Genomic DNA, 12,058 nt, shown 5'->3' with positions numbered 1-12,058 from the left:
TTATGAAAATGAAAGAAAAAACTAGGCATCCTGCCTAATTCAGGTGAAACATTTCACTTGACTTTATCTCAGTGGTCTCAGTGGCTTCTCAGTTGCAAGTGTAGGAATCTTGGTGTCAGTTATTACTCTATCGTTTAATGCTCATATGGGTAACATCACTTGAACACCCGTCTTCTACTTCTATTCACATGATGCAGTTAAACTAGCTCATGACTTAATGACCTCTAGGTTGGACTGCTATAACCCAGATAGCAAGAGGACAGCGGGCCACTGTTGGCCTGTTGACAGCAAAGCTGGAGACTCACTGACATTTTGCTCAGCATTTTCTGGGCAGCCCACTGGTGGTTAAGCAGAGTATTAGACGAAATTCCACTTCACATTGCTCATTTTCTACTCATAGTCCAGTTCACTTACTTTTCCTTACTTTCTTTCTTTTGGTATCCTTAACCAATTCGTTTAGTAAATAATTTTAACAGCAATATCATAAATACAGCGGGTTCTATAGCTGTAACCAATCTAGCACATTATGAGTAACAGCATTTTCAACAAAATCATTTCAATTAGGTCTAATTATTTTTTTGTTCTCTTGTTTGTAAAATTTGTCTTAGTTCATAGTCCAAGATAAATTGCTATGTGCATTTAAAATCTGTTAGAGGAGATTAAAAACTAGTTAAACTTTTATTGTGGATGGTCCAAGGGTGGATCAGCAGTGGCACACAGTCAGCGGGGTGCTGAGCTTATCAAGCCAGAGGACCAATATGCTTGCTATCTGGGAATGACTAAGTATCTGGATGTTTTGATGGATGCCCCAGAATGCAACAGTCCTTAATTAGACCCAGACAGTTTGACAACATGCCCCTGTTTTACTGACACATAATTGGCTGCCTCCTGCTAAACTGTTCAATTTTACACAATACTGGACTGAACTTATTGCCTATAATACATCATGCCTGCTTTGATCACATAGTGAAGGCTCTTTGTCAGTGTCTACAATTTTAAAAATTACAGCAGGAGGCAAAGCTTTTTTCTTCAAAGCCTCCCATCTGTGGAATAACCTTGTCAGTGCAGAATACTGACACAATCTCATCTTTAATTCTAAGCTGAAGACCTACTTGTTTAGCTGGCCCTTGTTGAACAGTGTTTCTCTTTAGCTAGGTGCAGCTGATGTCTTGGTTCCTCCAAGTGTGAGCTGCTTTCTGGTTCCAGACTTTTGGCTGTTATTGCTAGGCCTGCTGGAGTCTGTTATTGCACTATAATCACCATATACATCCTGTATTGAATATGGTGCACTTGAGTACTGTGACACGACAATCTGATTTGTCTCTTTCTTGGGTTTATGTGTGATCCTGCTGCCTGATATGATGCCAGAGCTGGATGCTGATGTGGTACTGCTGTGGTTCCTCTGATTGCTTTGGAGCAATCTACATGTATCATTCACCCTCCTGCTGCTAGGAAAAGCTTCTCCTGGAAGCCCCAGAGATTTTACTGACTTATCTACTCTCACATCTCTCTCAAACATCTAACTGCAATCAATAATTTGTTATTAGCTTCATGTCTGAACATCTAAACCTGCACTATGCTAATATTTACTTTTATTCACCCTTTATTTAATTAGGAAAATCTCACTGAGATTAAAAGTGGAAGTATGAAGCCAAAAATGACCTCTGTGAAAGTCAAAAAAGTATCTACAGTTAAACATTACTCAAGAATATAAAATTAAAAAGGAAACGTTTTAGCAAATAAGTTTAGTTTTATTTGCTTATTTATTTATTTTTGATTGTGATACGTTTGGTTGGATGTTTTAACAACAATATGAGGACCTAGAAAAGAGAAAAATCTCATAGCCTTTGAGATCTGTAATACTCTGAAGGTATAAATGAAAATATAAGGAGTAATATGTTTTTTTTTTCTCTTGAGAACGTAATAGAAGAACAAGTACAGGTACTACATTTGAATTTATTATTTGAGTAAAGTTTAAATCGACTAATAAGCTACACTGGGGATGCAGAAATGTGTAATTGCACGCGACGTGCGGAAGAACATTTACGTGGCTCGTGCCTCGGACCCCTTTCTCGAGGCAGATGAACCTGATGATTGAAAGCAGGTTGAAAGAAGATTCAAAGAGAACTCAGTCAAAACTTGGTGAACGACGTGTCTTTCTTGTTTTATTATCTAACTACTATTGTCACCACATCTTCATCAGAATAACGTTCATTTTGTATTTGAGACCTAAACATCGCGCGAGACCTTCTTGAGTCAGTGCGTGTGCCGTTTTTACGTAAAGACGTATGACGTAGACCGAAAAACCCGCGGGATCCGGCCAGACGCCTCCAGAAAGGTGCTCAGCGCCACTCGGCGAACAGAGTCTGTTGCAGGGAAAGCTGGCGTGGTTTTAAGTTTTTAGAGATTGGACGGAGCGTCTTTTCGCCGCATACAGGCAGGTTTTATAGTCCGACAGAGCAGCGTCCCAACTGAACTACACTGCGTGACGTCAGGCTGACTCAGGGCAGCGCATCGACACTGTATTTACAGTGTTACAGTACTGACTGAGTGATGCTAACGTACTCAGTTTTAACAGTACAGTCATATGAGAATTTTCAGCTCCTTTTCACTGAATAATTAACTAATTATTAACTAATTATTTCCACAGTACCTTTCGCTTATACACGTTTATAGGCGCTGTCTCTGTATTTACTCCACAGAGGAGACCGTGTTCAGCGCAGTATCGGCTAAACAGCGCACCCTAGTGGACTGGCAGACAAAAAGCCGCCCGAGTGCCTCATAACGACTTTCATGAACTCTCTACTTTTATTCCGACGACTGAATAACGAAAAACAGCTCCGGCTCTGCTGGCGGTAAGGCATGAAAAGTGGGGCAAGTTGCAATGGCTCGCTGTAAAGTTTGTGTGCTTATTCTCCTCCCACCTCCTTCATCTCCATCTCTCCAGGCGGAGCGCCAGAGGAGACGGCGGGCCGCCGCAGCTCTGTGGAGAGAATGGGCTCACACACCGCGGGAGACTTCGGTTCAGTTACCAACTGAGCTGACTCTGAGTGAGGAAGACCGCTGCGCTGAAGATGTGGCCCACAGCTCACACACAGGCTCCAACTCGGAGAGACGGTCAGCGAGGTGGTGAGGGCCACGAAGAGCAGCTCCAAACTAAGAACCACCAGCAACAGCTGAAGAAATGCTTGGTGGACAGAAGTGCCAGCGATTCTGACCAGGTAGGTCCTGCTTCTCTCAGCCCTTCTAGAGCAGAAACCTGCCGTTTACAAGTATAATGTAAAATACTTGATTTTTTTTTTTCCTGCAGAAGTTTTTCGCACAGGTAGGAGAAGCACAGCCCTTAAAGGTGACTCTCTACCGAGAAAACGACTTACTGGGATTCAAAGTGGTAGGAGGCCAGTGTGGCCAGGTATAGTATTTATAAGCCAGACTGATTTGTGAGATGTATAGTGTGCTGATGGTGTAATCAGTCTGCAGTATTTATATCTTGTTTAATTCTTTTCATATCATTGTACTAAAGAGTTCATAACTGTAAACGAGTTTCTTGTCCCGTCTGCAGACAAGCCCAGGAGGTATATTTGTATCTCATGTCACAGCAGGAGGACCAGCAGACAGAGAGGATGGGCTTCAGGTTCAAGACAGACTATTGAAGGTGAGTCAGCCATTACTCTCAGATCAGGGACTGTATGTCGTCCTCTGGAGGTACTGTTCTTGTCCATGTATTGTGTTCATTTGCAGTGTGTCAGACACTGATCAGGACAGACAGTCTGGTGTACCTTATTGATTCCAAAGGGGGGTATTTGGTTGCCAGAGTGCATACTGTTCAAAGACATCAGACTGCATGAAGTGCTGAAGACAGCATTCACTGAAACATTTACATTCCACAACACTGTTTCACTTGATGTACTGGGTTAATTTGAGAACACTAACATTTGTGTAAAACAGCGTTCAGTGGCGTGTGGTATATGGATTATCGTTTGGTTGGTTGGTTATATCGGTTATTGCAAACATAGCAAGTCGCAGTAGATTTGCACTTTAAACCTTAAATACATACAGTTGTATGCAAACGTTTGGTCACCGTGGGCCAAATGACATGATTTATTGGTTTATGTACTGAAAAGAAGTAAAGAGGTCTTTTTTAGCAAACTATTAAAAAAAGTTATAGCTTCCTACAAATGTTAATACAGTTATTTTATATGTCATTAACTTAAAAAAATGGAAAAAATGAAATAGTCATTGTGGCATGTGCAAAAGTTTGGGCACCCTTCCGGGTGTAAAGTCTCAGAACTTTATCAGCACAAACATGATGTGCATTGAAGTGTTGTCAAAAGGAAACTGTACCTGGGACCTCATCACAAAAGGTTATATCCAAAGTGTCCAAAACAACTATCTAGATAAGGCAGATGCACTTTGGAAACAAGTGCTTTGGACTGATGGGGTGAAGTTAAACTATTTAACCACAATTAATAAAGGTATTATTTGGAGAGAAAGAAGGAGCAGCATTTAAACACCTTACCAAGTTTTAAACATGAGGGATCTGTTATACTTTGGTGTTGTTTGGCAGCTTGTGGCACAGGAAACATTGCGTGGGTAGATGGAAGAATGGATTCTACTAAATATCAGCGGCTGGCTTTTGCAACAGGACAGTGATCCAGAGCATACCTCACAATCCACCATGAACTTCTTCTAGAAACACGAGCTGAGTTTTTGGAATGGCCCTCACAGTCGCCTCACTTCATCATCATGGATGTTGAATGTATGGGTAGATCTTAAACATGCTGTGCATGTAAGACAGCCAAAGAATATCAGAGAACTAGATGTGTTCTGCAAGTAAGAGTGGGTTCCTACATATGGAAGAACTACTAGCTGGTTACAGAAAGTGTTTGCCAGCTGTGATGCCCACCAAAGAGGATATTACAGTACTTATTAGGACTTACTAGGGTGTCCAAACCTTTGCACAGGCCACAATTACTGTTTTATTTTAGCTATGTTTTAAGTTAATCAAATATAATCACTGTATTGGAGCATTTGCAGATTTAATTTTAATTTTTCCAGGGGTGCCGAAACTTTTGTATACGTTTGTACCTTGGGCTGCTAGCACCTCGTGACCTCACCCCCTCCACTCCTCATCTTTTTCTTTTTCTGATAAGTGACAAACTACATACAGCCAGTAAAATGGTTCAAAACAATCTTTCATAGTAAATGTTTTTGCCATTAAGTCACTGTATAACATTAGAATAAATACAAATAATCAAAAACAGTAAAATGCGTTAAGAATTTCTTGTTTTAAAGAGTTCTTAATATCTTCATTAGAGTAATACATTTAAAACAATCCTGGTTTGGTTCCTGACTTCTATGCAATCTAATCCAATATTTTGTTTGTGTATTTGTATTTATTCTTATTATTGTGTTTTGAACAATAAATGCTCACTGCCCAGCTAAAAGGCTTTACAATTCATTTTTTCAGATGCATAAGACTTTTGCACAGTAGTCTATGAATTATATTTTTCTAATTGTTTAACAGTTTTACTTCATCATGGCAGTTTGTGTGAGTCATAATTACTGAATGACTAAGAACCAGGGATATATTTGAAGAGTTAGTAAAACAGTGATGTATTTAAGGGTTTGCACACTATTATTCTGAGAAGGTTACCTTACATACAGGCAAGAGTCTTCACTTTATTCAAGTGCCTTTATACTTATACAGTCTGTACTTATACAGCCTCATGACCTTCATGTTTCTCTGAGAAAGACGTTCAAACATTGTCTGCTGGAACAGACTCCTTTTTTAATCTAAAGGAGAAAGACACTTAGGGTTGATTTCCCAGACATGGATTAAGCCGATTCTAGGACTAAAATACAGTTTTAATTGTGAATCGCTTTTGGAAATTCTTTTTAGTTCAAGACTAGGTTTAATCCATGTCTAGGAAGCTGGCCCGTAAGGCCAGACCTTTTTATGCCTGTAAGTGTAAGGTCAGGTGCCACTAATCAGTTGTTTTAACTCCTATCTATAAATTTATCCCATTTACAGTCTGTTTTTCTCACAGTCATTAGATTTCTCACTGCAGTATTCCGTAGTTTATCCTAAGGCAGACTGAAGGTATTCCCACATTTGACCCCAGGGCAAACTGTACATTTGGAATCAAAGTATTTGCACAAGACGAGCAAAACATGACTTCTTTCCGGATTGAAAGGTGAAGATATTTTTACATATTGTATCACTAGTGTTGTTAAAGTTAAATGTATTTGGTCTGCTTATCTTTATAGGATTCTTCTTGTTTGAGATTTTATTTGTGGATAAAGCTATTTGCTCTGTCAGGCTTCTGAGCCACAGCCTTACTTTTCTAATTTACAGTAACTGTAAATGCCTTCCCGCCGCAGACTTTTGTTTTTCGTAGGGTATGTGCCAATTGCTGAGCTGTTCTTCTGGATTTGATGGGATGTGAAATTTACTTGCATAGCCAGCATTACAAAATCTGTGTTAGGCTCTGTGTTGTCCCAGTCATCAGCCACAGCTAATTTATGCATACAGGTTTGATTGATTTTATCAAACATTTAAAGCTGACACTGTGATAACACTTGAAAACATTAATAACACATCATTTATTGGCAGAGATCAGATTAGCTGTATTATTCTCTTTGTTCAGTAATTTCTAAATTGCAGGGTTAGGGGAAAAAATTGTTCAGGAATGGTAATTAAACCTTAAAGCTGGTGTGGAAAAACATTAGATCTGTCATTTCTTGGGAAACCAGATATATTGGCCTATTAAACAGCCTGAAGCACTTGAACTGGAAAGTACAATTATGCCAATAGTTTAACAAACTCAACTTTGTTTAAGACAAGTTCAAGAACAGATGATCAGTAATTCTATAATAAAAGGAAAACCATGATTATTTTATTTCATTCTTTGACCAGATCTGTTCTGTATGTGTGTTTTTACATGTATATGTGAGAATATAAAGAAGTGTGCACATTTTAAAACTGACACTAGCCAAACAAACTACTTCTCAACACCACTGCTGTTCATAGTGATATTCTTTCTTCATTTGTTTTGTGCCCTTCAGCGTGGAATGAGTTTCTGAGAGATACAGTGTCACAAAATATAATTTTTAGCTCTCAGGAGTGAAGCACTACCTTGTTTTCACCTCATAACGCAAAATATGACAAGAGAAGATTGTGCCATGACAGATTTATGACTCCAGCTTTCTGGCAGAATTATTTGATTTCTGAAGCAGGAGTGAAAACAAAAAGATGATTGCTGATAAACTGGGGTCTGTTTTTCCTGCTGTGGATTTTGTCGGCTATCAAATGAATGCTGTCATTTTTTGTTTTCATCAAGTTGCAACACATTCTAAGCAGATTTTCTGCTCTGGAAAATGTGATCAAGTACAAATGAGAGTGCATTTCTTTGGACTGACTTACTGAGCTCTTGTGTTTAGTCACAGCTGTATTGTAAATTATAGAATTTGTTAGTGGAACGTTTGAAATGCAGGCATAATGTTTTAGCGCTTTCTCAGAGATAACTGGGTCAGCTAATCAGGAGCATAAAAATAGTTTTACATTCTGACCTACAGGCGTGCAATGTTGTCTCAAAGGGAAATGTGAGTGGTTTTGGTTATTGGAGAGCTAGAATAAGAATGGTACCTGTTCAGAGTCAACCCTGTCTGCTGTTTGTTATGGGAATTCTGCTTTGTGTAATCTTATCTATGACTAGGCCTGTCACGATCATGAATTACCCACCGCTGCTCTGTAAAGGTGTTATAGCGCCATTCAGAAGTTTTATTGTTTTCATAAGACCCATTATGTGTCCCAGTAAATGTGCTTTTACCTTCTTTTATTTACATGTGTTTGACCGAACTGAACTGATAAACACGATCCACCTTCTGTTTGTTGTGAGGTAAACATGATTGAGAAAGCTGACGATTGTGTTAAACAGCGTACTCAGCTCAAGTAATTTTGATCAAGTGATTATGTAATAATTGAGAAGCTTTCTGCTTATATAGCAGGGGAAGCATATGATGGTAGAAAGGTTGATCTAGAAGAGTCATGCATGGAGTGTCCTGGTGTGAAAGTGCTAATATAGGATCTGCTTTTCTCTGTGATTCTTATTGGTCATCAGCCTTACTCCGAGGTGTACTTTGCCTTGAATATAATTGTTTGACAAAAGCAACAGCTTCAGGTCTTTTTGGGGTATCAGTTTTGAGAGGGTGAATTTTTTATCTATTCCTTTTGGCAAATTGCCTCAGCCAGTGCTTACAGTCAGCAGTCCTAAGAATCTCTTAAATGGGTTTAGAGCAGCTTTGACTACACCACTCAGACATTCACATTGTTTTTCTGCTCAAGGGTGTCTTTTGCCCTGTCAGGTTTTCTTGTCCTGGTCACTGATAATTTCCTGAATTTGTCTTTGAGCCTTAACAAGCTTTCTAGTTTCTGCTGCTACTACCACTATGCTTCAGTTAGAGAGAGGCCCAGTCCCATTTCTTATTTTTACCTCTTCCCTTTTTTCGAGTATCACCTTGCCCCTTGGAACTGAGTTAAGGGGTAGTGGTTGAAATCTTCCCTATGAAATGGGACAACCCTCAAATACAAAAGAACATTACCTAACAGACTCCAGTCTGCAGTGACAGCAGAGCAGCGGTAAAGTTCAGCAACCTCACTGCTGGGCTTTAGTTACGTTTAGGGCACCATATGCCTTCAAAGAGGGGGGATGATAATTATTTATTATTGCAAACCCCTAATTCTTCTTGAAGTCAGCTATTTGGTAGCTTCTCGTTTGAATTTTTCCGTTCCACTTTAAATGGAGCAGCAGTAACATTCTGGCGCTTCAGGCGTCAGTCATCACTGCTGGACTATTTAAGGTGGAACAGGCAATTTAGCTAGCCAGCTAGCTAGGTACCTAGACCATTAGCGTTTTTTTTTTCTTTTTTTTTGTAAAAATAATTTTTTAAAAGAAAAAATACTCAGATTTGTGGTCTCTCGCGCAGCCATCTTGGCGTTTTTTCTCATAACACTCTGTTTGGAGTGTGTCTCTGAAAAACCTGCGTTTGGAGGTCCGTGTAGCCCTAACACTTTGCCCTACCCCTCTATCTAAAAAAAATCAGGACATCCTACCCCTAGAGGTGAACGTGCGAATTGGAGGGCTAAGGGCTAAGTGGAAGGGGCAAGAGGTGAAATGGTATTGGCTGAGAGGTGCACTTTAATCCATCATCTAAACCGCTTATCCTTCTGGGTCGCGGTGGGGTGCTGGAGCCTATCCCAGCTGTCATCGGGCGGAAGGCAGGATACACCCTGGACAGGTCGCCAGTCCATCGCAGGGCAGACAAACAGACATATACATCCACACACTCACTCACACCTAGGGGCAATTTAGCACGTCCAATTGACCTGACTGCATGTTTTTGGACTGTGGGAGGAAACCGGAGTACCCGGAGGAAACCCACGCAGACACGGGGAGAACATGCAAACTCCACACAGAAATGACCCTGGTCACCCAGCCGGGAATCGAACCCAGGCCATTCTTGCTGTGAGGCGACAGCGCTACCCACTGCGCCACCGTGCCGCCGGTGCACTTAATATTTCACAGAATTATTTTGTGAACAACTTTTTATTTATTAGGATGAGACTGAATTGATGATAGCGTTGTAAAGGTGTACATGACAATCTCATGCAAGAGGTAAGATGAAATGAATATAATTAGCTGTCATAAGAAATATCATTATAGAAAAAGTGAGTGTAATATTAATTCAATCTAAATTAACAATGTTAATGAATTAAGAAATGACTATATAAATTCTCTGAGAAAATCAATAATATTAGATGTTACATCAGTAGTTTTGCCCTTTAGCTCCTTGAAGCCTGGTGCAAGATCTCTCATATTGCAGTAAACAAAAGATTTTAAATCAAAGTGTTAAATAAAGCAAGAGCAGGATTAAATTGAACTTGTGGAATTGTTTTTGCAGCTCTAAGTGTGGCAAAGGACAATCTGCATTGTGGAAAGGATAATACTCATCATTTAGGAGAAACTAGGAGGGTGAAACCCTAATATTGAGACCCAGTGCATCAGACAAAGCTGAGGCTTCCCTAGACCAAAGATGAGAGATAGCAGGGCAGTTCCAAAGCAGAAATGTGTGGTATTGTGCCAACTGCTTTGTTACTGCATATTTGTCCTTGTGGATTGTTGATCAATTTCATTTGATATCACTTCAAAAGGGTGGTGTAAATAGTGAATAAGCTTGAAATGAATCAGCTGATGAGTTAGATTTCTTGATGAGAAAGATATTGGCCCAGACTGTATCCCAATCACAGATAGTATTCAGTTGCAGCTTCCTTTTCCGCACTGCAGAAGCAGACATTTTCTCAGGAACCTGAAAGAGCTGACACTTACATATACATAAAACCATCTACCAGTTGAAAAGTATTTAGTCAAAGGATAAATAGTATAGGCAGCATTCAGAGGGATCTTACAAGCAAGGACTACATATCACATCTGACAACAGCTTTTGCCCCATTTTCACTGGATTGTTCAGTTGCTGTGCGCTAAAGTGCAGACTTTGAAATGGTGTTTGAACAGTGTCTTGCTTCTTGCACCCTGCCATGGAGGACAGCTCTGTACAGCATTCTGAAAATAGCTGACTGATGCACATTTTCTCCTGTCCAAGACTATATACACTGTACATAAGTCTTCTAAAGTTTTTATTGGCCTCAAAGTGGAATCCTTCAAGTTTCCACCCCAGTTTGTATGGATTTTCTTAATTATTTATTAAGGCATTTTTAGGGTTTATGGACTCAATCACTGCTCACACAACATAGAGGTTAAACTGTTAAACTTTGGTGTGCAAAACATGTGGTATTTATACCTAAATGGAAAGGTTTTGATGACTTTGGGGATTTTTTTGGCAATACAGCTATGAAATTTATTAATCACCATGTAAACTTACATATGAATGTATAAAGTGAAACATTAACACAACGGAGATCCTTTCATTTGACTGAGGTCCTTTTCTTTTATTTTTAGACATGGACCTGAGGGAGAGCCCTGCATTCCAGAAGTGCAGATTAATGTTTCTCCTAGCGCTTTAGGCTGTGTGGTCCCCACCTCATTTGATTATTTCAACATTATTACTGTATTAACCAGGGTGTTATTTTCATGGAACGTGGGGTCACTGTTGAAGGTGTAATTGAGGGGTCTCAGAGGGAGATTAAAGCTGTAGGAGCAGGAGTTGGGGTGGTTATTTTTGGCAGGTGTGCTATTGATTCTGTGCACTCTTTTCCCTCTGCCCACATGTTCAGGAGCATGCTTTTTAAGGCAGGAAATGTGAAGCAGGAAATGGTCTGCTATGCTCCAGCATGCCACCATGCCTGTTGAGAGTGGCTAAATTTGGAGCTGTGGCTTTGCTATTTTTTAGGACTCTAAGGAAATTTCTGGTCTCTGGTTAGAAAGGGAAAGTCGTGTTGTTATAATAATGTATCTGGCCATCAATTGAAATGTATTGGAGTATTAATCAGGAGTGACTGGATTTGAATTATGACTTTTAAAGGGAGATGTCCATTACACGAGTACATGGTAAGCTTGTAATCACATACAGACTCAATCCTCATCCATAGGGGTGTCCATAACCCCTTGAACCCTAGGCTTATTATTCAATTCCTAATTCAGCAGCTTGAATTACTAGGTACCTACTGTGGGCCTTCTGGGTTTCAGGGTCTTCTAAATCTAATTAAATTGAATTAACTCCTGATGATGTGCGGGTTTGCAGTAGTTGAAAGCCTGGATCGGATTGTGCAGAGAGGTCTTGATAGGGGGCCTGTATGTGTAGGTGTTGAAGACTGTGCTGAGCAGGTGTTTGGGGATGTTAGAAGGATTGTGATCCTCTCCTTGCAGCTTTGCCAAGTTCAGCAGACCAAATAAAGCTAAGCCGTGAGATTGTCTTCGCTTCTGCTGGTTTCATATTGAGAAGTGCTATTACAAAGCATTCAGCAGAGCAGAAATGATTCTGACAAAGAGAGCAGGCACTGTTTGTCCTCCAGGCCTGCACTTTTACAACATCAATACAG

The sequence above is a fragment of the Colossoma macropomum genome, unplaced genomic scaffold (assembly GCF_904425465.1).
Source record: "Colossoma macropomum unplaced genomic scaffold, Colossoma_macropomum, whole genome shotgun sequence".
Lineage (NCBI taxonomy): Eukaryota > Metazoa > Chordata > Actinopteri > Characiformes > Serrasalmidae > Colossoma > Colossoma macropomum.
This window is presented reverse-complemented; position numbering follows the sequence as displayed.